The sequence below is a fragment of the Polyodon spathula genome, chromosome 9 (assembly GCF_017654505.1).
Source record: "Polyodon spathula isolate WHYD16114869_AA chromosome 9, ASM1765450v1, whole genome shotgun sequence".
NCBI lineage: Eukaryota > Metazoa > Chordata > Actinopteri > Acipenseriformes > Polyodontidae > Polyodon > Polyodon spathula.
In genome coordinates, this window is record NC_054542.1 from 31664387 (window position 1) to 31691775 (window position 27389).

At 36.9% G+C, this 27389-nt stretch overlaps 1 pseudogene; it reads left to right on the forward strand.

Annotated features, from left to right (window-relative positions):
- The window catches only part of LOC121321071, an 88634-nt pseudogene that overhangs the window by 53260 nt on the left and 7985 nt on the right, over nt 1–27389 (forward strand).

Consider the following 27389-nt stretch of genomic DNA (forward strand, 5'->3'; position numbering starts at 1 on the left):
GTCAGCTCAAAGCAGCTCAATCCGACACCGCTACATTGATTCTGCTACATATAAACCAGCTTAAATGTGGACAGGTATATTGCAACAGTATCAATACTGTACTGGTGTTGAAAAGTGAGTTAGGACAGAAAGCGGTATCGTATGTGTATATTTTAAACCGAAACCCATTTTACCAGTATCGTACCCATAGGCGCCTAACTCATGGAGTAGAAGGGGCATGTGCCCCCCACTTTGAATACTGGAGGGGGGTGGGGCTCAAAACTATATATTTTGCCCCTCCACTTTTTTTTGTTCATATATTAGACATTGGGTTTGGCATTGGTTTTGTCTTTAAAAGGTTTAAAATAAAATATAAAAAGGGAAAAGTATTCAGAGGATGGACCACATTTATAAACAATTACAAGAAATTCTCCTTACACACATATTGGTTTGACCTAAGGTCAGCACTATGGCTAACATTAGCTAACAAAACTTTAAATGGCAGGTGGTCATGAAAGATGACTCAATGAAATATTAATACTTAACTTTAGGCACATATTTATTTATTTCTACCAAAAATATCTTAAGAAAGAAGGTATCAGACCATAATTTTAAAAAGGCAGAGAGAATATCAGATAGTTATTAATTAAATAATGTTTTAACTTCTATTAAGTAGTAGTAAATCTATCAAATAGTGGCATTTCAAAATTACATAAGCATGATTTTACTTTTGGCTACTATATATATATATATATATATATATATATATATATATATATATATATATATATATATATATTATATTTTTTTTTTTATTATTAAAAACTTGTAACTTAGTTGTTCTTTGCTGATATTAATGTTCAGCTTTCATATCGAAATGTGTGTACTTACCAATAATTCAAATTATACTAATAATAAATATTTAGGTATATTATGTAACAAATGTAGAAATAAATGCTGACTGATAAAAAGGTCAACTCCTCAATATTTTAATGGAGTCGATGATATACTGAAAATTAGCACACACCAAATGCGGGTGGATTTAGTCTTGGGCGGATAGATTTCACATACTAATGCACCCCAGTGTCGCATTAGTTTTTATTGCTGTTTTTATTTATTTTGGTGTCCAAGGATACGAGAATTGGGAGTGCTTGCAGTGCGGCTGCACTCACAACTTTTCTCTTGTTAATGTATGAGCATGTTTGATCTACACTGCCTGTACTATTATCATGAATCAGTTGTTTCAACCAATTAACATTGCCATGTGGGTGTTGACATTCAGTGTTTCAACCAATTAGCACTAGGCATTGCCCTGCAATAGAGAGTGTTTACTTTTTCGAAAGTCTTTCGCTGTGATAACTTAGCTCAGCAACAACTGATGACTAAACGTGAAAAACTGTAGCATCCAGCACTACATTTAAAACAAAGCCGAGCAAGGAATATTTTTAACTGTTAAAATACATATGTCATATTATAAGCCATATTATACATTTTGTACATGCTATTTTTGTGTTTAGCACACCACTTCATTGCCTCTACCCCCACCCCCCACTTATAAACTGCTTTTTATTTAAAGTAATGAGTGCTAGAACTTACACACTAGTCCACCAGAGGGCACCATGATGCTTGATGCTTGATGCTATCATCTAGTCAGAGATAAAGGAAGTACATTGGATTATACTGTGTGGTCTTTGCAACAGTGGGCTCTGATTAGCATCTCTCTTGGCACTACAGCAGGCCTAATCAACATCTGAGCAACAGTGTGAAGTGTAAATTTGTCACATAAAGGTTTAGCAAACAATTAAACAGTAAAATACAATTCATTACCAAGCTGGGTGCAGTACAATGGTCCATTTCCCTTAAAAGATTCAGAGAATTTTTTTTTTTTTTTTTAAATGAGTATTCTGATATCTTTACAATGCCAAATTGTTTTCAAAACTGATTTCTAATATGTTTTTTTTTTTTCTCCACCTTACTACAGCTTTCGAAAATCATTTAACCAAGATGTAACGTTAATGATTTAGGAACACCTTCGGCCAATTTTTTTTGTCTGTTACTAAGAAGAAAGAAATAGTGCTATACAATCCCCCCCCTCCCCCAAAAAAAGCCTTGAAGATAACAGCAAATCTTCACACTTAAGAAAAGCCCAGCTTTTCATAGCTAAATCTATAAGACATGCTGTATTTTGGTATTGTGTGCAACAGGTGTCCAACCCTAGTTTTATGTATTATTCTTTTTTCTTTGCACTTGCTGGAGGACACTGTATGCAGAGATACAGTTCTAGATACAGAGCTACAGTGTGCCAGAAAAATGTTAAATGGCATATTTCAGTTCCCGAAGAGCTGGACTGTGTTCTCCTATAATGGAGTTACTCACAAATGATCCTATAGAAGTAAGGATTTCAGGTTCAGACTTTGTGTAGTTAGTTCAGTTCCTTTGCTGTAGAAAACGCCATCCAAACTCCCAGTATGATGCATTCAGGTATTGTTTTTACAGACTTGCGTGCATCAGTCTCCATAAAAATCAAGCCCTCAAGCATTTAAGACAGTTTTTATTGTCTAGTATCAGAACCAAATAAAATGCATGTGATATGAAAAACAAGAAGACACACTGATTAGTCATTTATTTGAAACCAGATTGTTAATACAGAAGCAAAGTATTACATATTAATGAATATCCAGCCTATATGATGCAGCAATGTTTGACTAAAGATAACCAGGGGCTCGAATACATTGTAAAACAAAAAATCTATAAGTAAGTTTCAGAATTTCTCATTTGCTTAAATCTACATACAATAAGAAATTGAATGGTCATTGAAGTGTAATTAATTTAAGTGATAAATGAATCACTTTTATGTGTTTTTTAATCATATCCATGCAGGTTTCAGATTACATCAGTTTCCAGGAACCTGGTGCTTTGGTTGGAAATACTGTACTTTTTAAAGGATTATAAGTAGGTTTATTTATTCATAAAGCTAGATAAAAGGGAATAATAAAGACTCCATGTTCATATATAAAGATAAATTGCAATATGTTTGACTTAATTAGGATTTCATGCAAACTGAAAAAAAAAAAACTTCCTTTTATTTATTAAGGCTATTCTAAGCTGCAATGATGTAGAATTGTGCCATCTACTGAATTTGCATTGGAACTAACAAATAATCTTCTGCTCTTTTCTTTATTTGAAGGTCCATGGGAAAACGGTTAGGCATTCAGTGGGCCAATTTGTATCTTGATTATGGAAATATTATTTAAATTCCATTGCCATCTTCTGAGTTAGTTATTATTAGTCATACTCATTTACATATAACCACCTAATGGTATCCTTGAGGTTAAATACATAATTTTCTGTAAGTCTTTAAAAAATAGGAACTTTCAAAAGCAAGTACTGTAGGTTTGAATGGCAATGGAATTGATTATCACATGCACTGTGAATGCTGCAGTCATATAGGTGTAGTATAGTGCTCATGTTAATGTTTTTTCTTTTTTTTTTGGTTTTGTTTTTGTGTTATGCACAGCTATGGCCAAAGGTTTTGCATCACCCTATAGAATTAACACATTTTGCATCACAAAGTCCAGTGAAACCTATTGAATAATGTTACATTAACATATTGAATGACATACCCATTTGAAGTTTTCCATATACTTAACAAATAACTGACAAGTAATTGAAAAATATGTGACATATCAAAATGTAATATGAAATGCCATACTAATATTATGGCTTCCAACAGACTTTTGTAAATAAAATATCTAAATTATGTTCAGGTTCATAAAATTATTTTTTTAAAAATAATGTCTCAATCCTAAAATTCCAGTTAATGGAAAACTTTTGGTCATAGCTATAGGTGTTAACCCCTTCAGCTTGGAAAGAATATTTATCGCACATGATATCTGGTTCTAAACTTGGTAAAAGAAATCTCTCATGTTGTGATGTTGCAAACATATACTGCGCATACAACCCTGGTAGTATGTTGACGTTGGCCCAATGTAATTTTGTCCATTGGCCCAATGTTGGCTCACCGCTGGCAGACAATGGTGGCCCAACATTGACCCATTGTTAGCAAGCAATGGTGGCCCAACGTTGGGCCACCATTGATCGCCAACGTTGGGCCAATGGACAAAATTAAGTTGGCCCAACGTCAGCATACTATCTGGGTTAGAATCACACTTATCCTTTAATTTTTAATTTCTTATTAATAGTATTAGTCTGGGCAAGGTGAGGGGCAATGGCACTGGCTACAGTGAAGCATGGTACAAACAGGGGTCAGAAGACATTTCCATCATACCTCAGTCTTGACGTGAATAACCTTTACCATTTAGGCACCCTTTTCTATCAGAGGCTGTCAATTGTGCAATAATATGTGGTAGTTCTGTAATGTTCATAAAATCCACTGGAGGGTTAGATTAAGACCACCAAACTCAGTTGAACATTCAAAGATTAATGACATGAGAAGATACTGAAGAATTCTGCTGCACCGCCTACTTGCAGCTATTAAGCAAGTTGAAGCATGCACACATTTTGTCACACAAAAATATTAAAGAAAATGTCTTCTGCGCAAAACAATTTCCCAAGTCATTATAAGAATAATACTCAATAGTGAGCATAACACCACAAAAAAATGTACCTTTCTTTAAGGACACAGCACTAAACTGCTGCAGTGGTTAATTATCAAGGGAGGGTATTATTGCTTAAAAAGTGGATTACAAAAATGATTTGGGGCAGGGCTCTGCTGCATACTTCAGGGGATTAAGAGGGCCTACTGCGGCTGTACTAAATAGTTTTATTTATGCAAGTCCAGACGAATCTGCTTTCATGTACACATCAAGATGGCTGAACTTTATACCGCAAAAACAAGAGAGTAGTTTATTTTAAAAAGCAAAACTGCATTATAAAACAACATTGATAATGTAAGGACTAGAGGAGGGAGTGCTTTGAAATATTTATTTTACACAGACACTCTAAAGACAACTGTCTGTGATCATTATCTAATCATCCAGGCTTTGATAACCCAGACACCGCACTCCAAGCTGGAGTCTTATTAATATTATGTCTTATAAAATGGAATCCTGTCTCCAGTGAGTCAACATCTGACCCTGATCTGTATGTGACACTATCATTTTCTTTGGAAATGTCAACTATAAAGAGTACTGAAGCTCACCAGCTGGTCTGACCATACTATTATGGTGTCACCTTTTTCTGATTAAGTAGAGGAATGCTGCTGCATTAAACATCACTGCTCAATAAAATCACAGTCAAACAGAAAGAAAGATGGGTAAAATGAACTAATTTTGGGGTCTTGCTGCCACATGATAATAAAGGGAGACTTACAAATCTGATAGGTATGTAACAGAAATTGAATCCTTCTATCAGCTTCCTGTCTTATCGGTGCCCTATGTTTGGTGCAGATAATTTTAAAATCTGAGAATGTATTGAATGCATGTCAGTTTATAGTAATCATCAAGTCAGAGTATCAGTCCTCCTGGATATTGACATCATTCATGATTAAGGAACAAAGCCTATCAATGTGCAACTTGTTAAAGATACATTCATACATAGAAAGTTTTAAATACCTTGCTGTGATATCTTAGAATGGTATCAAATTGCTATAGGACACGCTATGGGATATGTTTTGTGTGGGATACGGTAATACATACTGCAATATATATTGTACAGTGATAAAGTGTACTGATGTATGATTTCATCACATGAGAGTAGATGTTAAAACTTCAAACTGATTTGAACTCGGCTCTCGCCAAGATAAGCACCAACTAACATGTAGCTTTACAGTAAACTAATGTGATCCATCTGCATCTCCAACCATTTACGTTTCTTTCCGTCTGTTGCTATAGATATTCTTTTGCCTGGTGTTGACGGCTGAAGTGTAATGCTGGCTCCAGGGATCAGCTTATTTTGCCTCCCCAGTGCATCAGCCCACACAACGACTGTGGCTCTGGGGATCAGCCACAGTGCGGTCTCCCCAACGCATCAGCATGACAACCGTCTAGATTGAGCTAAATAGGATACATCACTTGGGCCTTCAAGTGGGCACTTTCTGTCATCTGTGTTTTGTTGACTAGCCCACGACACTTCAAGAGGGCTCAACAGTGATTCTGGTGTCCCAGCAACACCCCCCTCCGTCCTCCACTCAACTCAGCCCAGCTTACTTACCTGTACATCAGCGTTGCTTTCTTTCTATTGTGCTTGAGATCCCCATCCAGAATCTTTCCATCTCAACCACAGCCAGTTACTGCTTCTTTCTGCTGCTTCAGATAAGTTCTTCACTGTGCGACGCAACTCTTGACCACTGAACCCGACATCTCTGAGAAACCGGGTTGTAGAGTGTGCCACAAATCTTCGACAACCCACCTCCACTAGCTTCAGCAGCTAGTTGAGCATACCAAACTTTTTTCATATGCCTCAACCACAGCATCCTCCCATGGCACTGTTAAATTTACTAGATGAACAAGGTGTGCTGATCCAGACCACAAGAAAATGTCTGGTTGAAGGTTAGTGATGGCAATCTCAGGTGGAAAAGTAAGCCGTTGACCAACATCTGTCAGCATCTTCCAATTCTCCTGGGCGAGGCTTGGTTTTAACACCTTTTCTTGGTAGCTGCTCTCCTGGATGGAGGAATATTGTCTTTTGTGTGTAATTTTTTGATGGAACTGGTGGCAACTTATTGGTCAGGTTACGCTTGTCTTCCAGTGCTAAGGCCAAACATCACAGCACCTGTTCATTGCGCCAAGTAAACTGTCCTTGGCTAAGACCCACCTTACATCCTGTCAAAATATGCCTTCATGTTGCAGGTGATGAACACAAAGTACATGAGGGATCCTCACTCACCCAGATGTTTAGGTTCTGTGGTGATGGGAGAACATCATATGTTGATCTGATGAGGGAACTGATCCTGCTCTGTTCCATTGTCCATAGGTCTTGCCAGCCGATCTTGCATTGCTCCACACTCTCCCATCTCATCCTTTCTCCCTGCTTGGCCTGGGAAATGGCCTTTACACACCTAATCCTCTCCTCCTTCTTTTGCACCTCATTGACTACCAGCTTCCTACGTTGAGCTGGCGTTGCCTTGTGCCATGTAGGAGGAGCTGAACTGAGACCAAGATCTCCTCTTCCATACTGAACTTGCCCCATAACATCATCGATTCGAAGGGCAGCCTTAGCATCTTCCACAGCTTTCTTTGCCACCTATTTTCTTCGAGTTTTCAACACAGGTGCTGCCTCCCTTAAGCCTTTGTTGCATGAATCTACTAATGTAATTTCCAGTTGGACTTTGGCGCACTTAAACTCATTGGTTAGAGCAGAGACTGGTAGCTGCAGTATTCCCTTACCATAAAGTCTCACTCTGCTGAGGCAGCGTGGAACTGCCAACCATTTCCTGACATATGAACTGATTAAAGCTTCTCACTTCTCAACTGTTGTCAAGGAGACCAACATGAAAGCATCAGAGTTTCAATTTGCCCGGTAAGGTGCTGCTGTCTATGCTCTTCAACCCTTCCAATGCTTGTTGTCTAACTTCTCCCACACTGTGTCCTTTAGATCCCCGTCGTACAATCTCCCTAGACTTTTCATTGGCTTCTAGGACGCTGTTGGTATTGCCTCACCATTAATGTAGAACTTTTTATCTACTACTTTACCTTTAATTATAGAGGTGCACCTTGATTTAGTGGGCTTAAATTGCATCCGTGCTCATTCAATGTTATTGGTTAATTTGCCCAATAACCGATTAGTACAGGCAACTGTTGTAGTCATTGTTGTCATGTCATCCATGTATGCTCGAATTGGTGGTAGTCGCACCAGAAGCCAAGTGCTCTCCTCCCACTACCCATTTTCATGCCCTAATAATTACTTTCATTGCCATGGTAAAAACCAGGGGAGAAATGATACATCCTGCCTAAATTTGCTATTGTCATCGGTACGCTGAAAAAATCAAATTCTTCCCAAAGAAGTTCATGTGGCACTGAACAACATGCATTAGCCAAATCCAACAATGTCACATGGAGCTCCTTCCTCTCCTTTATAGCTGATTGAATTTGTTGCCAGATTATGCTGATGCGTTCTAAGCATCCTGGGAAACCTGGAATGCCCACATTTTGTATTGAATTGTCAAAGAAGCAGTTCTTTAATAGGTAGGTTGACAATCTCTGAGCAATAATGCTGAAGAAAATCTTGCCTTCTACATTTAATAGAGAAATAGGGTGAAACTGACTGATGCTTGAAGAATCTTTTCTTTTGATATAAACACTCCACCTGCTTGGCGCCATGCTCTTGGTACAACCTGTTTTTCCCATGCCACTTTCATCAATTTCCACAGGATTCATAGAACTCCTGAAGCACTCTTGTACACTCTGTACAGAACTCCATTAGGCCCTGGAGATGATGACACCCTTGCTTTTTTTACAGCTTGCTCTACTTCTTTCCACTTAGGTGCACAGCCCTCCATTCACAGAGATCGCCATGCTTTTATACTTACGCTCCCCTGAGACACACCCACCCTCCTGCTGGAACATTGATTGCTTTCAGCTGCTGCTCCATGCAGACAGGTAATCATCCCCGGCGAAGCGACACAGCAGCTAAACAATTAATTAAATGAATATATTAACAATTAACCCAAAAACATACAATAAACGACATATTTCTCCATGTGCAGGGCTTATGCCTTGCCACAGGCTCTTTATAAAAGTTAGTTCTCACACGCTTCTTCTTTTTGTAGTGTTTCCGTAGGCGCTCAACTCTGCGCAATGTTGCAAGCTTATCTTTCATGACCCTTTGTAACAGATTGAGTCACTCCTTCTGACTTTGTTCTGCTCTTCTCCATTGCTTCCTCAGCTGCCTCCTTTTTCTAACTAAGCGTTCAATCTCCTGCTGCCGTCTAGACTTTCCAGGAATAGTTTGTACTTTTTCCTTCCTTTTTTTAACTCCAAACCTCTTGCTTCCATATGCGTAGATGATGTCCCCAAATTTATCCAGCTTTCCAAAGTAAAACAGAGATCCATGTTTACTATGACCCACGCAGTTTTCTCACAAGCTCTTGGCCATTTAACTCCAGGTTTGTGCCCGTTGAGGTTCTTTTCTCTCTTACACTGTTTCGTCTGACCAGGTTTGCAAGGATCATTAGGTTCATCACTAGCTGTATCCACGCAAGTCCTCCTCACGTCTATGACAGGGGTGCTGATATCCTGCGAATTGTGGTTTACTTCCTGTCACTGAATTTCATTTGACTGACTCGACTGACTTTGTAAGAAGTACTGACCAATGCGAGGCCCTTGTCCCTTCTCCTGCAAGCATTTCATTCTCCCTTGATGAATCTTCAAACCCCTGACAGTTGTCACCTTGCTCCAGCCGCAGACACAAACCTGGAGTTCCATATCTTTGCTAACTACAGATCTTGAACTAGACTTTTGTGAAGTACTCTCCATTCTCATATCCGTTTCTGTTCCTAAGTCGTTAACCGTGTTATGCAATGCTGAGTCATCTTCCGCCCCCGCTCTCGCAGACTTTAGGCATATTTTTCTCTTTAATTTCTTAGAAGCCTTGGGTGGGTGTCTCCAGCATCCTGTTTACCTTAGAAAACATAGAGCTGGATAAGGGTAGCTATCCCTTGCCAGCCCCAATGGGGTCTATTTCCTCCTGTCAGCTGTCTCTCCATGCTGTCACAAGGTCTTTGTATAAACAGAATGATAGTAAGGTATGTATTCTTAACAAAAAATTGCAAAGTGTAAAAGACTCATCACTTCAACAAGCTTGATGAAATACTCATATTTTTACAGAATAGACAAATCTTTCAAATCAGTTAAGGAGGGACTGGGGTGTTGCTGTTTTCTGAATGTTTTGTTCTTGACTAAAAATAGAGGCGAGTGGATGCTGAAGTGGAAGTCAGTGTAATTATAACAGGAATGCATTGTGAAGTGCTTTGAGATGTCTTTGACCTGGAAGGCACTATATAAATATTTTATTGGATGGTATTGTAAAAGTGGCCTCTAGGGAAAGCTGGGACAGTCATAAAATGAAGCATCCAGAGAGTGACCAACAGCAGGTAGAAAGTATTTTTTATAGAACACTACTGCAAATGACAGAAGCAACTGGAGAGAACTGTAGCTCCTGTTTGGAACTGGAGGGTGTGTGTGTGTTCTACTCAGGCTCATAATCACAGTCTGAACAGGGTTACCCCATACTTTTTAAAGTAAACAAAATCTCAGCTGATATTACAATATAAGGATAAAATCATTTGTATGCACATGAGACAATGAATTAAACTCCTTCAGTGGTTGCTTTTAAAAATAAATGTAGCTAACAAAACGATTCCAGAAACTGTCCAGATCATGCACATCCATTCACTGTTTAGGTCTCAAATGTGTTGAAGAAACTTTTGTTTTAGCAAACCTGTATTATCATTTCACTTGGAGGACGACATTGTCCCAACACCCCACCCCTTTCTGTCAGTAAGCAACCTGCTGCTTTCTCTGATAACATGTTTTGCAGCCGTAAGATGTTTTGACCCAGAAGACAGTACTGAATTGAACTGACCTACAGTGTGAAGCGAAGCAGCAACTGATTTCCTGTAAGACAAGGCAGACAAACAGTGAACATTATTTTACCTAAAGCAACATCTGTCATGTTTTAAAATGAAAATACATGTTGAAACTTTCATAAAGGAAGTGCACGAGAGGTAAGATTAATGAAATTGCTTTGTTACATACAATCACTTTAAATTCAACCAAAAAAATATTATTACGCAATGCTAATTTAATCAATGATGCATGCATAACGTGAGATGCCCATGGAAAGGGACAGCGTTCTTGTAAATATAAAGGGTCATTAATACGGTAGGGCCATTTAAGTGTTGAATATTCATTGTTTATTATATATATATATATTTCACTCTTTATGAAAGCCCTGTACGCTTATTATTTTTCCCGTCATGAGGTACAGAGCTCCCCCCTGTGCACACTCACAGAATTGGGGGTCATACATGCACCCTGGAGCTCCGACAATCACTTTCTGCTTCAAACACATTTTTTCAATCTCTTTGTATTGACAACAATTGGTGTGTGAAACCCTATTTATGGGGCAATTAAAACATATGTCTCATAGTGGGGGTGATCAGAGGATCCATCTAAGCTTTCCAATTAACAAAAGATTTTGTAAAAAATTTTAAAAAATAATTTACAAAAAGGTACGCTCTGACAGTATAAACAGACTGTGTCCGGGGTTTGGGATTATTCATGTGGTGTGCTGCAACATAAAAAGTCAGCATTCATTTAGATTGTTAAACAGTGTGAACTGATGGTAGTGTGCTGTATAACTTGTATTTACAACATTTACACAGTTCTTTATTTCACCACGAAACTCGCCATGTACGGGCAACTAAATAAACTCACTTTTTGTCCCTCTCTAGGCTAATTCAGGATCACAGGTGAGTAGTGGTTGGAGCCTCCCCTCTCTCTGGTGGGGCCCGACAGGAACACAGGAAAGTAATGGTTGATAGCTCCCTCTGGTGGAGCTGAACAGGTATACAGGAGATTAGCGGCTGGTAGCTCCCACTCGTGGAACAGAACAGGTACACAGCTACTGCTACAGCACACAGCTACCGACCACCCCTGACTGTTCTGCACGGCTTTCTTTTAAGCTGCCCAACCCCGTCTACTCCTTAACGAGGGCACTGAGCTTCCTGGGGTGTGTGGTTTTTCGTACTGCAGCGCCATTCCTTTTTCTTACAACCGACACAAACATCAGTGGCACAAATGGGTTTGTTGATCTGTTGAGAGTGAGCGGAATCTCAGACACAAAGATACAGTTATTACTTTATAATTCGAAGTAAACATTTACATCTGTATAAACTACAGGAGCTTAATGCCTATGATAATATGACTGCATGCACCATCTGTACTTAATAAACAGAAACTTCTTCTCCAACTTCGCCTCAGAACAACTTTACAAACCAACCGGCAAAATCCACATTGTAACTTATTTAAATTTATTCTGATGATGGGGATATAGTAGAAGTGCCTGTTCATACTTACATTTATCTGGAGAACCACTTTTCCAATTTTGATGAAAGTTGTTTGGGACCCATTTCTTTACTGCTTTATTTTGACCTATTTAGTCAGAGTTTGCAAATAAAACTAACTTTGTCTTCCTGCATTACCAGCCAATGGAAATGGGTCCTAATACATTGCAGACCTAAATCATCGAAATGCAGTATATGGATTTTAATACATTTTAAAATGCTCTATTAGAATAAATTATCCTGGCAGGGTTCATCCAATCAACACCTTGGTGTTGGTACTGATATTCAAGAGATTTTTAGATATGTATGCTAGGGGTATTAATTGATCAAATTAACCCATCAGCTTCTTTGCCTTCCATAAAGTTGCTCTTTTTAGGGTTCCTAGTCATAATACGGGTTTGTGAATACGAAACTGCCTTTAATTTTGCAATAATCTACTCCTAGCCTCCTATAGAGAAAATCTTGATTTTATACAAATGCAGTATGTGCCTGTACTGGTTTGTAACTGTTTCCAGCTACTGTATTCCATTGTTTTCCAGTACATTTCAATAGCAGGCTAATGAAGCACCTACCCGCATAGCATTTTTCAATTTCTGATGCATCTGTACTGCAAAAGCATGTTGTAATTCAAAACTAGGTTATAAGAGGCTTACAGCATAACAACATACAATTCACGGGGCAGGAGCGAGGGATGCATGGGGAAAGAACCCCAGGAATTGAGAATAGGAGAGAAGTGCTTTGTGACTTAGGAAGGAGTACAGGGTAGGTGAGACAGAACTGATCGGCCTCCAAGGCTGGGAAGCAACTGTTACTTTCCCCAAGGGGAACTTAGAGGGTAGAGAAAAGGAAACCGGGAGAGAGTTGAGGCCAGCATGGCTTCACTTCACTTATTTTTAAGCTTGATTAAAATTGTAAACATCAAGCATATTACGCACCTCCATTACTAGAACATTCATCAGTCAACTGGCTAGTATCGCATTCATCATTTGATAAACAACTTCTCTAATGATCAGCTAGAAAGTGCTTTACATCTTACCTCAATCCCTTTGTCCCTGTTTTGTGTCAGAGTTCGCTTCCTCCTCCCCAGACTCCACCGGTTTTTCATCTATGCCTAAGGGAAGGCAACTACCTGTCCCCCTGCCCATGGTTCCCCTGCAGTCAGTCCCTGCACTATCATCAAACTCAATTTTATCTGCATTTGTATTTTGTGTGTTAGTACACTAGATGGCAATGTTCTACTTCTCTAGTGTTTTTTTTTTTTTTTTTTTTTTTTTCTCTTATCAGTGCGTGTGAGATCTGTCATTTAAACTAAGGTGTAGAGCCACATAATAAAAAATATGTTTTACATTAAGATTTCTTTTACATTACAAGCATATGTTAAAATGTAGCTCAATAGATGTTTCAATAAACAGTTAAATTAAAACCATATTTTGGAAAAGGCAATTATTTTAATGTCAGTTTTGCTCCTTCTTTTTGAATTTTAGTATAAACCCACATTTTTAATCTGAATAAAGAAATAAATAAAGAAATACAATAAAAGATAACATTTGAATTCTAGCATATTCCCTTTTCCAAGGTCACCAGCTAGTAGTGCTCATTTTATACAGTTCGTTAATGCAGCTCCGTGTAAATGAGGTACTCTGAGCACACATTGGAAACTGTGACAATGTGAGAACATCAGATAGCAATGTCACCTACCAAACTTCCATAATTTATGACTAATACAATTTACTCCACCACTGCTGTTTTGTTTCTACGCATGTCTGTAATTTGTTTTGCTGATCAGTTACACAATCCAGTAATGTGGGATATGCTTTTGATTTAATTCTGAATTCTGTTGCTTGTAGACACAGTATACATTAATTCTCTTGTTCTGCATATGTGCGTGACTCCATCTTCAAGTGCAACAGTGACATCAGAATTTTAATCTGCACTTCATTACTGAGCACAAACAATAGTAGGACAAATGCTACAGCATGCAAAATGAAAGAATTATTCAAGAACACTGAGTGGCTATAAGTGTTCCAGCATTTAAACCTTATTTCAGTACCTGCCACTATAGGTCACTGCCCTAAACTGCTTTATCTATTCTTCACACATACTGTCTGAACCCTGCCTGCCATTGTGATGGAGGCTATAAGCGTGTCCAGTTGTTGATGTCATACCCAAAGCTGAGACTTCTAGATTTCTACATTACTGTACTTTTTTTTTTTAAACCAGGTGCCTGGGGTCTGAGGCCTGCAGACCCCTTCTGCTTTTGCTTAAAACAGATAATAAAAATATGCTGACTTCAAAGAAATAGATACAAAATTAAAAACAAAACAAGAAACAAACAAAACAAGCAAAAACAAAAAACAGAAAACATCTAAAATAGAATATATTATAGAACATCTAATAGAACAATTATGATCAAAATCCAACAATTCAGCTTCTTAAAACCAAGACGTGTTGTAATCTGGCTCTTTTGGTTATCTCGCGTTCAACCTAATTTAGGTGAACTGCACATTCACAATTGCCACAGTATATTGAAATATGACAACCCATACAGTACAATACTTATCCACATGTGCATTCAATTTGAAATACTGTAGACCACATTGAAGTTTTGTTTTTTTTCCTCTCAAATATGTACTTGAAAAACATTTTTGTAAAACACAAAAAAAGTAATAATAAAAAAAAAAACACAATGCCTATACCCTCAAAAATGTCCAAAAGAGTCAATATTTTATACTGACAGCAAACTGTCAGTTGCCAACAATGAATCCATGAGACATCCTTATTTGAAGACACAGGGCAGCAGATAAATGATCAATATGGAAGAGGCCCTCTTTATCCAGTCACACAGATAACATCACCCAGTTTAATGTTCAATCTGTCTGGCCAATCCTTTTCTTCAACTGATGTATTAAAAAGACATGGCCTGTTACATTAACAATGGGAAGAAGGTTCAAGAGCATCAAAATAGGGAGTTAACCTTTTTCTATTGCAAACGGAATATTGTTCAACCCAAGCTGAAAAATATGTTCTATCCACTTTATGTGAAAAGAAGCATATTTCTTAGATAGCTAGAACTGAGGTGAAATTGAATGGTAAAGTAGTATTGAAATGATTACAGGCAAGGACAGCACATATCATTTAACTTTTAATAGACCTGTATCACAAATTACTTTTAGATTTGAAGAGTAGATACAACGATATGCAATAACTGGGTTTCAAAGCCTCCAAGGTCTCTTCTTCCGGTGTGAGTTGAGATTTTAAGAAAAGTGTTATTGTTTTGATTTGCATATCAGAAGAATGGTCAGATTTTAGGAATAACAACAATCTGAAAGTATTCAAAACATTATATTATTATGGTAACTGAATATTTGATCACTATTACCATGGTTAACATTCAACAAATTATTTTTAGGAATAATTAATATTTTTAATATAAAATGTATAAATAGTGAAAAACATAATTGCATAAGTAATGCTTCATGTGCTGTTTTAATCGCTTGACAGACTAGTGTTCTGGAGGGAAATGTCATAGTACAATGTTCTATTAAAAGAGATAAAAGAACAGAATAAATAAGACATATCTATTTGTTAATGCAGACTGAAGGAGAAGCATTGGCAGGAGGTTCTATGCAATTCCTTAACAGATAATAGAAACATTTTCAAATTCTATGTTCAAGCTATAAATGGAAACAATCCCATGATATTGGAGGTTGATATTTAAAAGATCAGTCTCCCATACATGTTCGAACCCTTGGAACAGCCAAACGAATAAAATCCTCAGAGCATATAGCATATAACTGTAGCCAATGCTAGTCCTTTCTACCGAAATAAGAAAGGCCTTAAAAAGCCTTAAAAAACCTTAAACACAAAACAAAACCAATGAAAAATAGATGAGAGCTAGCCTGGTTTTATGTACACGTGACAATGTTATGTGTCAAAGGGTAACACTCCAGAACAAATCTGCAACATGAATTATACAGTACATCTGTTGTATGTACAGACTGCTTACAAGCAAACTGGTAAATATAATCACCATAATCTAAAACAGGGAGAATAGTTGCCGCCACTAACTTCAACTTGCCAGACAGGGAAAAAACCTTCTTGTTCATAAAAAGAAAACCTAATTTAAGTCTGTACACCCCATCCCTGTGTTTATTTGTATTTTATGTTGTATTATTATAATTTAAATGTATTGTTTGATGTTTTTATTATTGTTTTACAGCATGGCTGAGGTTAAAATTCCTCATCCAGCTAAGCGCGTGCATAATGTGGCCATTTCCAAATTAGTTACCAATTTGGAGATGGCCACGTATATATAAAGAGTTGTTCAGCCACTCGCCAGGGCTGGCTCTTCAGAGAGGAGGAATGTAAGAAGTAAGATATAAAAATAACGCTCGCCAGGGCTGGAGTGTGCCGCACTGCTGTCAGCATTTCTGCTGCCAGCATTGCCACTGCTGGCTGCACATCCAGAGGTGCTAGCATTTCCACTGTCAGCTTAAGCCCAATATTTTGCACGATAATGAATACAATTGCAATAATAAATAAGGAAATCATGAACGTGCACATTTCTTGCAATTATGGAGCACCATAATGTTTAATGCCCTTTCATAAATGAGACCCTTAGTTTTTACCATAGGTTATTTTCAATCCAAGAAGAGCTGGATGGGCATGGAGACTGAATTTCTCTCCTCGTCTCGAGGCAGGCTTTGCTTTTGATAAGCAACAAAACTAACCACAGAAATGAAAACAAATAAAAAAAGCACTTTACTTTAAATGTCACTAATGACAATTATTGTAGAATTGCATCATGTTATGGTATTAACGTTGAAAAATACACAACTACATAGTGTCATACAAAGGCCATTTATAATGACAACAGACGACTTCAGCAGCAACATTCGATTTTAATGTTGTAATTAAACATGTAGTTGTGTTGTAACTACATAACCATTTGTGTAATTACTATATTATTACACTGGAATAACATGTAACCAAACAAAACAAACTATTTTTGTAGGGGATCAGGTGGTTGTACACAGAAACCATGAACAATGTGTTTGAAACCACTGAGAATATAAGACTGAAAATCTGATTAGTGGAAAATTACTTTTAAGTGGCTTCTTCAATGATTTTATCCTCTAGAACCTTGCCGAAATGTAAACAGCTTAGACATACTGTTCAGAGTTTTGTTCCTTCAGGATTACATGCTTAGATTGATTTGTGGGGACCTTTCAAGTGAAACAGTGAAACCTTTTTACAAAGCAGTTTGACCTCCCTACACTGAAAGTCATTCTCGTTTTTTAATATTAGCATTAAGCCAGAGTCCAAAGATCACCATTTTGTTTCAAAGGTGAAAAAAGGATTTGTTTTCTTTTCTCGGCAGAAAAAAAGAATATAACCTGTTACTGAGGTCAGTTTGAAGTTAAAATGCATCTCTTTATCAAATTAGAAATGAATCCTGTTTCATTTTCTCTTGGGAATGATTTTCAATTTGCCAGGATGTTTGTCAGTGAAAACAGTTTGCTAAAACAGATATATAGAAAATCACATGAAAAATGCAATAACAATACTACTGTTCTGCTTTTGCATAGCAGACTTGCTCGGCTGGCACAGTTCCAATGGTAAAAATCTAACTACTTGGCATGTTGTATATCTTGATGATATTAAGCTCTGAATGGTAGGGTTTTTATTGGAATTACTCAAAGGCTGTATTATTTTTGTTTTCTTTCTAAAAGTGTTTTTGCTTCAGATTACACTGCTGTGCACAAGAGGGTCTGGTGCTTACTAATATAAAGACACTTTGGTCTGTTGAGCCTACAGAACATATTTCTATGGCAGGCAACCAGAGCAGAAGAACACGATCCTGAACTCATAGAAAGAACCTTAACAGAGACTTATAAGAAATGCACTGAAATAAGAATCAGAATGGCTGCAAACAACAACAAGCATGAGGGGACGATAAAATAATACTTTTAAATACATATTCAAATGTGAAACCTCTTAGTCTTTAAGATATAGTATAGGATCCGAGAAAATGGTCTGTTTATAAAACCCTACTGTGGTTTACCATAGTGAAAGTAATTGAGAATGTTATTTGCATGGTAAAGAACAGGTATAATGTAATTAATAGAGAAGTGTGGTAAAGTTTTTTAGAAAACACAGATTGACACAATTTTGTAAACTGCACAATAACCAGATGGTAGGATTGTATATTGGTATGACCTTTAGGTTTGTCAGTAGACCTTCAAAATACATTCTGCCATTTAATCTTGCTGTTAAAGTACCACTTGTTTAATCTTGTTAAAATGTATTGTAACACAGTACAATACAGTTATTTGGAAGTAATATATATCTATATTACACTCAAAGTCAGGATTCACTCAGTTACTGACAAAAATAACCATTGAGCATTTACAAATTATCAAAGAACAAAATTAAAGGTTATTTTGGTCTTTGAGCAAATCAAGCACAGCTCCTGAACAGATTTTAAAGATGCTGCTCAATTTGCAAATAGCAGTTAAGTGGGTGTTAAAAATGGGCATCAAGTGGAATACAAACTTTTTAATAAAATATTTTTGTATTGAATGAAGATAAAATCAGTAAATTATATTTATGAGAGACACGTCATTGATTCAATATTTATTTATGTATTTATTCTTCATGCAGGAAGTCGACCCATTGAGACTGTGGCCTCATTTGCAAGGGGGTCATGGTAACCAGTTTAGGAGGATCGTGACCTAAAACATTAAACTTCAAATGAGTTTGAAATAACAGTCGTAGTGTTGTCGTCTTGTTATTTAGAAAACACAGTTTTAAAGGAAAAAACTTACACAATTAAAAAGTGATAGTTTTATTCATATTATAAGACTACTGTATACACAGTATTTACACTGCAAAATCAAATGCCAATCCATGGACTTAGCAGCTTCTTCAAAATCTGTTCGGCAACTGTGCATTTGCTCAAAGCACATTTCATAGTTTGATTACACCTCATCAGAGACCAAAGAAGCTGTCTCTTCTTTTGTGTTTATTTTTCTTTGCTTGTTTGATATTTTCCATTTTACAATTTTTGAGCATATATATATATATATATATATATATATATATATATATATATATATATATATATATATAGTATGTATGTACATATGTATGTGTGTAGATTATCACAATAAGCACTCTTAACGAGGATAAAGTCAAACTTTATCATTATGCTCAATCAGCATGAAACCGTCATTAACAGTGGTAACTATTAGCAGAAGGACACAGTTAAATAGATTTAGTCTAAAATAACGTTTACAAGGAAATCTATGCGGTTGTCTTCATTATATTCAGGTGTACTCAATTATTTCTGTGGGGAACAAGGCAAAGGGAGCTGTAATTGTTAATCTCAACCCCTGTCACCACTTTAAAAAAGACTATTACACTGGCATGCTTCCTATCCAGCTGGAATGCCCACACTGGGGACAGAGAGAATTTAAATTGTGAAGAACGATACGATGGAGAAAAATGGGGGCAGCCAGAGATATGATAACATTGGTTCCAAAATATTAACTTGCCCAGTTTATTAGTATTCAGCCAGTAAAACGTTTTTTGGCAACTTCAGAAATGTGAGATTAGGTACGAAATAGTCTATCCCAAATCTTGATGTTGCCACTGTACTGTGTTGACCATGTGTTACTAATATAATGCTGTTGGTGCTTGGGCTGTGCCATGCTGCTTATCAATCTCTTTTTCTTTCTACAGTCTTAGAAGCAAAAATAGAAACACCCGCCATTTCCTGAGAATCTACAGCAAAGAGTGGTAACAAGGCTTGTATGTTTTTAATTAAAAAATCAGGTTTTGTTTTTATATATTAGGGTTTAATTTTGAATTATATCATTGCAGTATGTTTACGAGAAACAAGCTTACATAGTCATTTCTTCTATTTAATTGAATGTTGTATAAAGTCTAGCTTACTTTTCCATACAAAACAAACAAACAATAAACTATATTAGTAGGTCTATACACTTCATTTCATCATCTTGACTGATGAACATCTGAACTTAAGATGTTTGCCATCATTAATGAAATAGCGTATACTGTATAAAGTGTATGCTAATATAATTTATTTTATATAGTTTATAGTTGTTCAACATACCGTCTCCAGTTCCCCACTAAAACATAGACTACTTAAAATGTGCTCTTACTTGTACTCAAGCACTGTTTAAAGTAATTGTACTCTTACTTGTACTCGTACTCGAGTACATTACATTGATACAAATGTGCTCATACCTGTACTTGTACTCAGCCTTCAACACTGTACTTGTGCATGTGTTACATGTATAAATACTTCACCCCATGTCTGGTAGGAAAACTGAAATTAAGAAAATTTAAATTGCTATCAAATTAAACAGTTTAATAATAATAATAATAATAATAATAATAATAATAATAATAATAATAATAATAATAATAATGCATGATACCTCATGTTCAGAGACATATATTTAGTATTACCTTCACACATGTAAAATTAATACAGTGTAACTGTAAATCGGAGGTACAAAGTGTGAATTTAATTCTAATATCAAATAAACTACTACTAAAGTGTACTGAAGTGAACCATGATCTTGTTCCCCAAACTATTACAGCAAGGACCATAAGGAGGTGTTCAGGCAAGAAGAGGAACAGCTACCTCAGCCACCAGCAAGAATTGCACCACAACGATATGAAGAGGGTCTTGCTATTAGAGATGCACACCTATCTTTATTTTTGTAACCCAGTGGTGTACTTTTATTTTGTATCACCGTTTTGTTTCATTAGCTTATTTTCTATCTCTTTAAATCAAATATAGCATCCTCATTTGCGATGTACTTGTATGACTACTTCTGCTAAATAAAGAATTGGAATATTGAATATTGTTGATTCCCAAAAAATAAGTCACGAAAATTCCACACCACCTTTGATTTTGCTCAGACATAAGTAACTCGGAGAAATTGCATGGGAGTATAGTTATACACATTTAAACACAGTACTTAGTAGTACTTTACAATAAAGTTGTTTTGACAGTTGTTTGGAAAGCTATTTGTAAGTGTATTTTGAAGTACTGTACAGCAGCTTTAACTACCTGTGCTGTTCAGACACAGACACAACTGGTTGTTTTGCAGACAGAAGCACAACCTATATTAAATTGCAATAAGTATATACAGGCTTTGGCAGTGCAACTGTTTCCTCGTAAGAGCTACAGTGTATTCTTACTCTTGCAGCAAGATTCCTTTGAAATAATACCAATGCCAACATTATTATGTTGAGTATTACTTGATCAATCAAGAAAACACATCTCTCTGTCTCTGTTATATAATAGCGTACCAGCTTTTCAGGAAACAGAAGAAGTAGAAGGTAACTTCAGTCCGGAACGGCAATTCTTTATTCAGTTGACAGCTGTACACAATCTGATGGCAAGCTTCCCCACATTCTGCCCTGAGGAGCTTGCTGGCTTTCTTTAAATAGCCCACAGCCCATCTACAACATTACAACATTGTAACACAATTTCCACCCCCACCCCCACCCCCCTCCTTCTCTTAGTCCTGGTGTGTCCCCTGAATCCCTTGACAAGATGTTACAATATTATCAATGTTCATGGGGATCACGCATTTATGGGAATAATAGTCTTATATTATATAACATGTGCATGTGCTTGAAAGCACATTGGCATACTTACTAACTGGTAAAACCTTTATTTTACATAAACCAGTTTGGGTGTGGTTCTGTGTGTGTACAGAATTTGAATGTAGTTACTGATTAATATAAAAAGCACTGTAAATAGTTCATAGGAGGCAGTTCAGTTTCCACCACAGAGACAAGCAGATCACCTCCAGGCCATCTGACTGTCCCATATAGGAAAGGGTAATGTATTTTCTTTATGTATGATTATGGCTTAATATAATATTTTGTTATATTAGAAGTAAATAATAAAGACTGTTAGCTTTACATCTTTGTGTGACGTGTTGTTTATTTTCTATCACCTTTGGGTAAAAACCTTAGAGTCTTATCCCTTTTTATTAGGATGCTAACCTTTGGGGTGCCCAAAAAAGGACACATTAGCACAGAGTGGGCGTGAAAGTATGCTATTTAATGACCATTGTATGCATTGAGTAAAGTACTGTAGAAGCAGTCAAAAATATAGCAAGTGCACTTGATTCTTTTTGCATACTGGAAAGACTTACGGAACGGAAACATCTAGAGCAGATTTATTTTTTTTTTTTATATTAACATTTATAAAAGAACATTGCTTAACTAAATTATATATGACTGTCTTTGACTTTTCAAATAGCTTTGTTCTATGTTCTTTTAGGCAGAATTTTATTTTGTATGGTCACTACTTTTCTGGCAATGTGTTATTCAGCATTCTTACATAGCTTCTGCATTAATATTATCTAACTCCACAAGTTTTCAATCTCATTGAATTCTATTAGTTTAGTATTCTGAAATAACTTTTAAAATCACATGTTTTTTTTCTAACAAAACAGGAAGTTGCTGTTTGTTCTGTTCTTAGTTTGTTTTGGAAACATGCTGTACAAGAAAAGAAGGGCAACCCAATTTTGTATTAATAATGGTTGATGATTTAGGCATTGGAGACTTTTATTACTATGTCAACACTACCTTAAGGTTTGATCTTTGAATTTTCAAAAGTCAATGGAAAATATTTTTAATTGCTTTCATTGTTATTTCAGTAATTATTGTCCTACTTTTTCTCCAATCTTTCAAGTTACAAATATGTGGTATCTATCTTTTATGATAATACTGCAAAACTATATGCAAAAGTATTATTCAAATCATGTGACACAATTGTCTTTGAACTTGTCTGGTCCCACCTACTCAGCCTTTCTAGCTACACTATGTAGAGTAGGCTGGGCCTGCAGAGTTAAAAGGTAACATGGTTTCACTGGCAACAGGAAGTCTGTTTACTGTTAGGCACTTAGAATTCTCATCAGACCAGCTGAAAGCAAGTTCAAACTTGGTAAAGACAAATATTGAAAACAATAGTAGTAAGTATTGGATAATCAGAACCCAGAAGCACTGTCAATGATTAGAAATATCATACAAAGACAAGGGAAATGTGTGCTAAATAATAAATGACATTTGAAGCTAGCTGCTATTTTACTTTTCCAGTTTAAGGAAGAGCATAACATCCCAGATCCAGTAGGACACCCTGGTTCCAAGAACGAGGCATCTGACCAATAGTGTCACAGTGACAGGCTGTCTGCTGCAACTTTCAGAAAGAAATGGCATTATACTAAAAAGACCAACATTGTCTGTAAAACCCACATTTTAGTCAGTTATGAATAATAAAAAAAACATGTCATCCATGATTTAAAAATCATAAACTATTTCAGTAGTATTTATATTTCTAAGACTAGATTAACATAGTACTTTTCTTGACGCAGAACCCCCAATATCAACAAGCTAGCCCTGGAGGGAGTGAAGCTGATCCAGCACATCGCTGCAGCTCTGTTGTGCACCCCCAGGAGAGCTGCCTTCACGACAGGCAGATATCCCATCCGATCAGGTATTGCCATGGAAGGAAACAGATCTATGTCACTGTTGAAACCTAATGTTCTATATTGGTGCCTCTCTTGCAACACATGATAAAACATATAAACCACTGATGACTAATTGTGACAGGATAGTCGCAGAGGGAAGACTCAGAGTCAGGAAAATGCAGTGAAACAAAAATTCTTTAACCAAAAACACAAATAAAAAAGGCATGAGGACCAAATAAAAGGTACAAACACAAAAAAGTTTCAAACAAAACACTGGAACAACAAAAAAAAAAAAAAAAATCACATTAACCAAGTACTTATACACTTTTTGCACACAACACTCACTATCTCTCCAAACCAAAACCCACCACCCAAGCACAGAGTCCACCTGGCTTTTATAGTCTCTGGCTAGAGCCCTATTAATCAATAATTAACAATTAGCCCATTAAGGCTCCAGTCACATTCTCACATGTATTTGGCAGGGAGGAATTTTAACCCCATCCCTGCCTATCCAAAAGAAGCAAGAAACATAATGAAAATCATAATGAAAACAATAAAAATGATAATATCAACACAAATTATAGGAGGCGGACTGGCACCCTATCACACTAATATTAACCTTCTTTAGATATATACATTTGTTCCCATCTTCAAAAGGTATATTTAAGGAATAACTACAGTGGATATCAGGTGTACAAGGAGATGATAGAACTCTTTGTTGGATAACTTCCAAGATGGAATGCAAGAGGTCATTATCTCCAATTACACTCAGCATTCCCTGTAGTTAGAGCATATAAACACTGTATTAAGTGCTTTGGTCTTTATCTTTAAGGTTTTGGATTTTAGTAATAAATAGTCTTTTAAACGCTGCTTCTGGCAACCAAATCATGGATTTAGTGACAAACTGGTGTGGCACTCTGTCAGCGTATGGCGTCTCTATATGTCAGATGTGGACAGTATATACATACTTGGATTCCAAATGAAAGTTGTTGAAAGAGTTCCACATGTCATACAAGCAAGCTATAACTATAGAGCTGTTTAAGTGTCAAGCGTTATTTACACTAGTGAGGGAGAAGTTTTTTTCAGAGTTACACACAACCAGCCCCGAATATATTGCAGTCATGCTGATGCCAGTACCTGTGAACACTAGAATCTCTGATTGAGCTATAAGTAAATGCTGTGGGTTTTGAGTTTAAAAAATGGAACGAAGCTAGTGGAGAACAAATTAATTTTCAACATAATAAAGCCATTTTTAAAAGTTTGAAATATTTTAGACAAAGGTTTTTTTTTTTTTTTGAACAAGCCCCACATAATTCTATAGGGATACATGTTACATTTTTAATTTTTGTTAGCAGTATATAGTATTTCTTTGTGTTTTCCGTATCCTAGAAGACTACAGTAATGGGTATTTTTTCATAACCACACTGTTCTAGGAATGGCAGGTTATGGCAGATCAGGAGTTTATATAGTTGCTGCTGCTTCAGGAGGATTTGCAACTGAGGAGATAACATTTGCTAAACTTGCTAAATGAAACAGTTATTCCACTGTATTCTCAAAAGTGTATGGTCACATACCCTTTCCAAGTATTGCAGTTGCTTTAATCGCAGTGCTGGCCTTTTTCATTCTTGTGGGATTATCATTGTACCCAGGAAGGTTGTGTTGTGGGCTGCTCTTCCTATTGCACTTTGCCTGGTTCTCTTTGCAATCTTTGTTGTGACGCTTCCACATCTGAACTGTTTCCTCATGAAAAACCATCAGATAGTCGAGCAGCCATTCTCATCTGAGAATCTAACTCCGAGGATGACGCATGAAGCTACATTGTTCTTACAAAGGTAAACATTTTCACAATATCTTCAAAGCTATAGTACACTTTGGGGGAGTATCAAAGCAGAATGATGTGTTTAGCTTTGAGAGTAATCGTGCCTCAAGATTGTCACCTGGTTTTGTGGTTACCTCAGAAAAAAAAGGTTTGCTTTTACACAATACATGTATGTTGGAAGTAACTGTTAAGAAGCTCAATTACAAGTGTTTGCTTCCTATCAACATAATGGTTTTCCAGTTTGTGACTTTTCACTATACCTGGTTGCACACATAGATACAGTAAAAGATCTAAATATAGGGCCCCATTTTTTATGGTGAAATAAAAAAAAACAAAAAAAAACTTTAACATAACACACCCTTTAAATGCCAGGACTTAAGTACCAATAACTGAGCATTTAGATTTTGGTATATTCAAAACTTACCACGTTAATGAGTTACAAGCCTGACTACTACAACAGTTGCACAGGTGGAATAACTTACGTTCCTAATAAGCCAAGGACAGCTGGTGTAGATTGACTAGTGAGGCAACTTAGTAGATGTTTATATTTTAAAATGTTTGAACTAGTTGTCTGCAAAAGTATTTCAAAAGGTATTTTCAAAAATATTTTGTGCCATTGAATGAATATCACAGATATGCAGGGGTGGTAATCTTGAACAAAAACTTTTACCATGTGAATCTAAAAATATATACTTTTTTTATCTTAAAACTATGCAGCCTGGTGGTATAAATTAAGAACTAGGTTTATCTTGTTTCCTATGAGCAGAATTGCATGTATTCAGAGGGGCAGGCTGGCTCAAAGGATGCAATATCCCCTTCTCTGTATTTTCAATTGATAGCTATGGCTGCATGTCTGTAGGTATTCTTGGCTGTGAATTACTTTTGTTCTCCTCAATTCTGCCCATTCCAGTATTTTAAGTGTCTTAAATGCTTTAAATATTGGTAAAACCATGTTTTAACTATTTGGTCTGATTTCAGGTGCATTCAATTGTTTGAACCTAATCACTAATTATTTTTAGCTGGAACGCTACATATGCATTAATTGCCTTGACTGATAAATTGTGACACGTGGTCCTATAGCACTGAGGATTGTGACTGAAACATCTGCACCTTTGCACTTTTAACTGCACTTGCACCTTGTCCTGAACATTCGATGTAAAAATAAAAATTGACTTTTGGGTCCGTTCATGTCATGTCAAGCACCCTTGAAACAGAAGGTTCATGGATTTTGATACTGTTTGGCAGGGATGTTGGTGCCATAGAGATGTAAGATTTCTTCAAGTTTCATGTCCCTTGGCCAAATGGTTTTTATGTGAGAGGTTACCAAATATTTGACAAGATAAGACCAATGACATACAAGTACCACTAACATTTTTATTGTTAAAGCTACCATAAAACACAAAGAGAGCTTTCAAGCAATAGTTTTTACCCTGCCACATACCTCTCCTTATGTACACAGCACAGGTGGCTGCAATCGGCCACCTTCCCCCTTAAAACACCAAAGATCCTCCCCTCATGTCCATCTTTGCCCATAGGGATTTGAGTGGGCGGGTCAGTCAACCTTTCGTTTGGGGACCCAAACGGCATGGCAGGGGTGACTGGAACGCAGACCGTTGACCGGGCTGTTTCACCAGCAGGCAGAGGTGAGAGTCCTGGAGCCGGCAAAGCAATGTCTGAACCACCAGGGGGAACCACACAGGAGTCAGGGGGAACTCCAGTGATGTCTGGTGTTTCAGAGGGAGCGCAGTAGGAAACCAAGTGAACAACAGTGTGTGGTGGAGCATTGTCCTGGGAGACAGGCCAATCAAAGGAGATCCAGACATCTCATCCTTCCTCTCTATAGCCGGCTCTGGCCACAGCAACCCTTGCTCTGGACATGACGACACTGGGCACTTTCTTTTAAACCTGCAGTTCTGTTTTGAGTCTCCAGGGGAGCTATCCCACCCTGACACCAAGTGTGACAAGGTGGCGTCACGGCCCAAGTTGTTACTGGCAGGAAGGGAGACTCAAACACAGAAGCTGCAGATTTAAGTGCTAGTGTGCA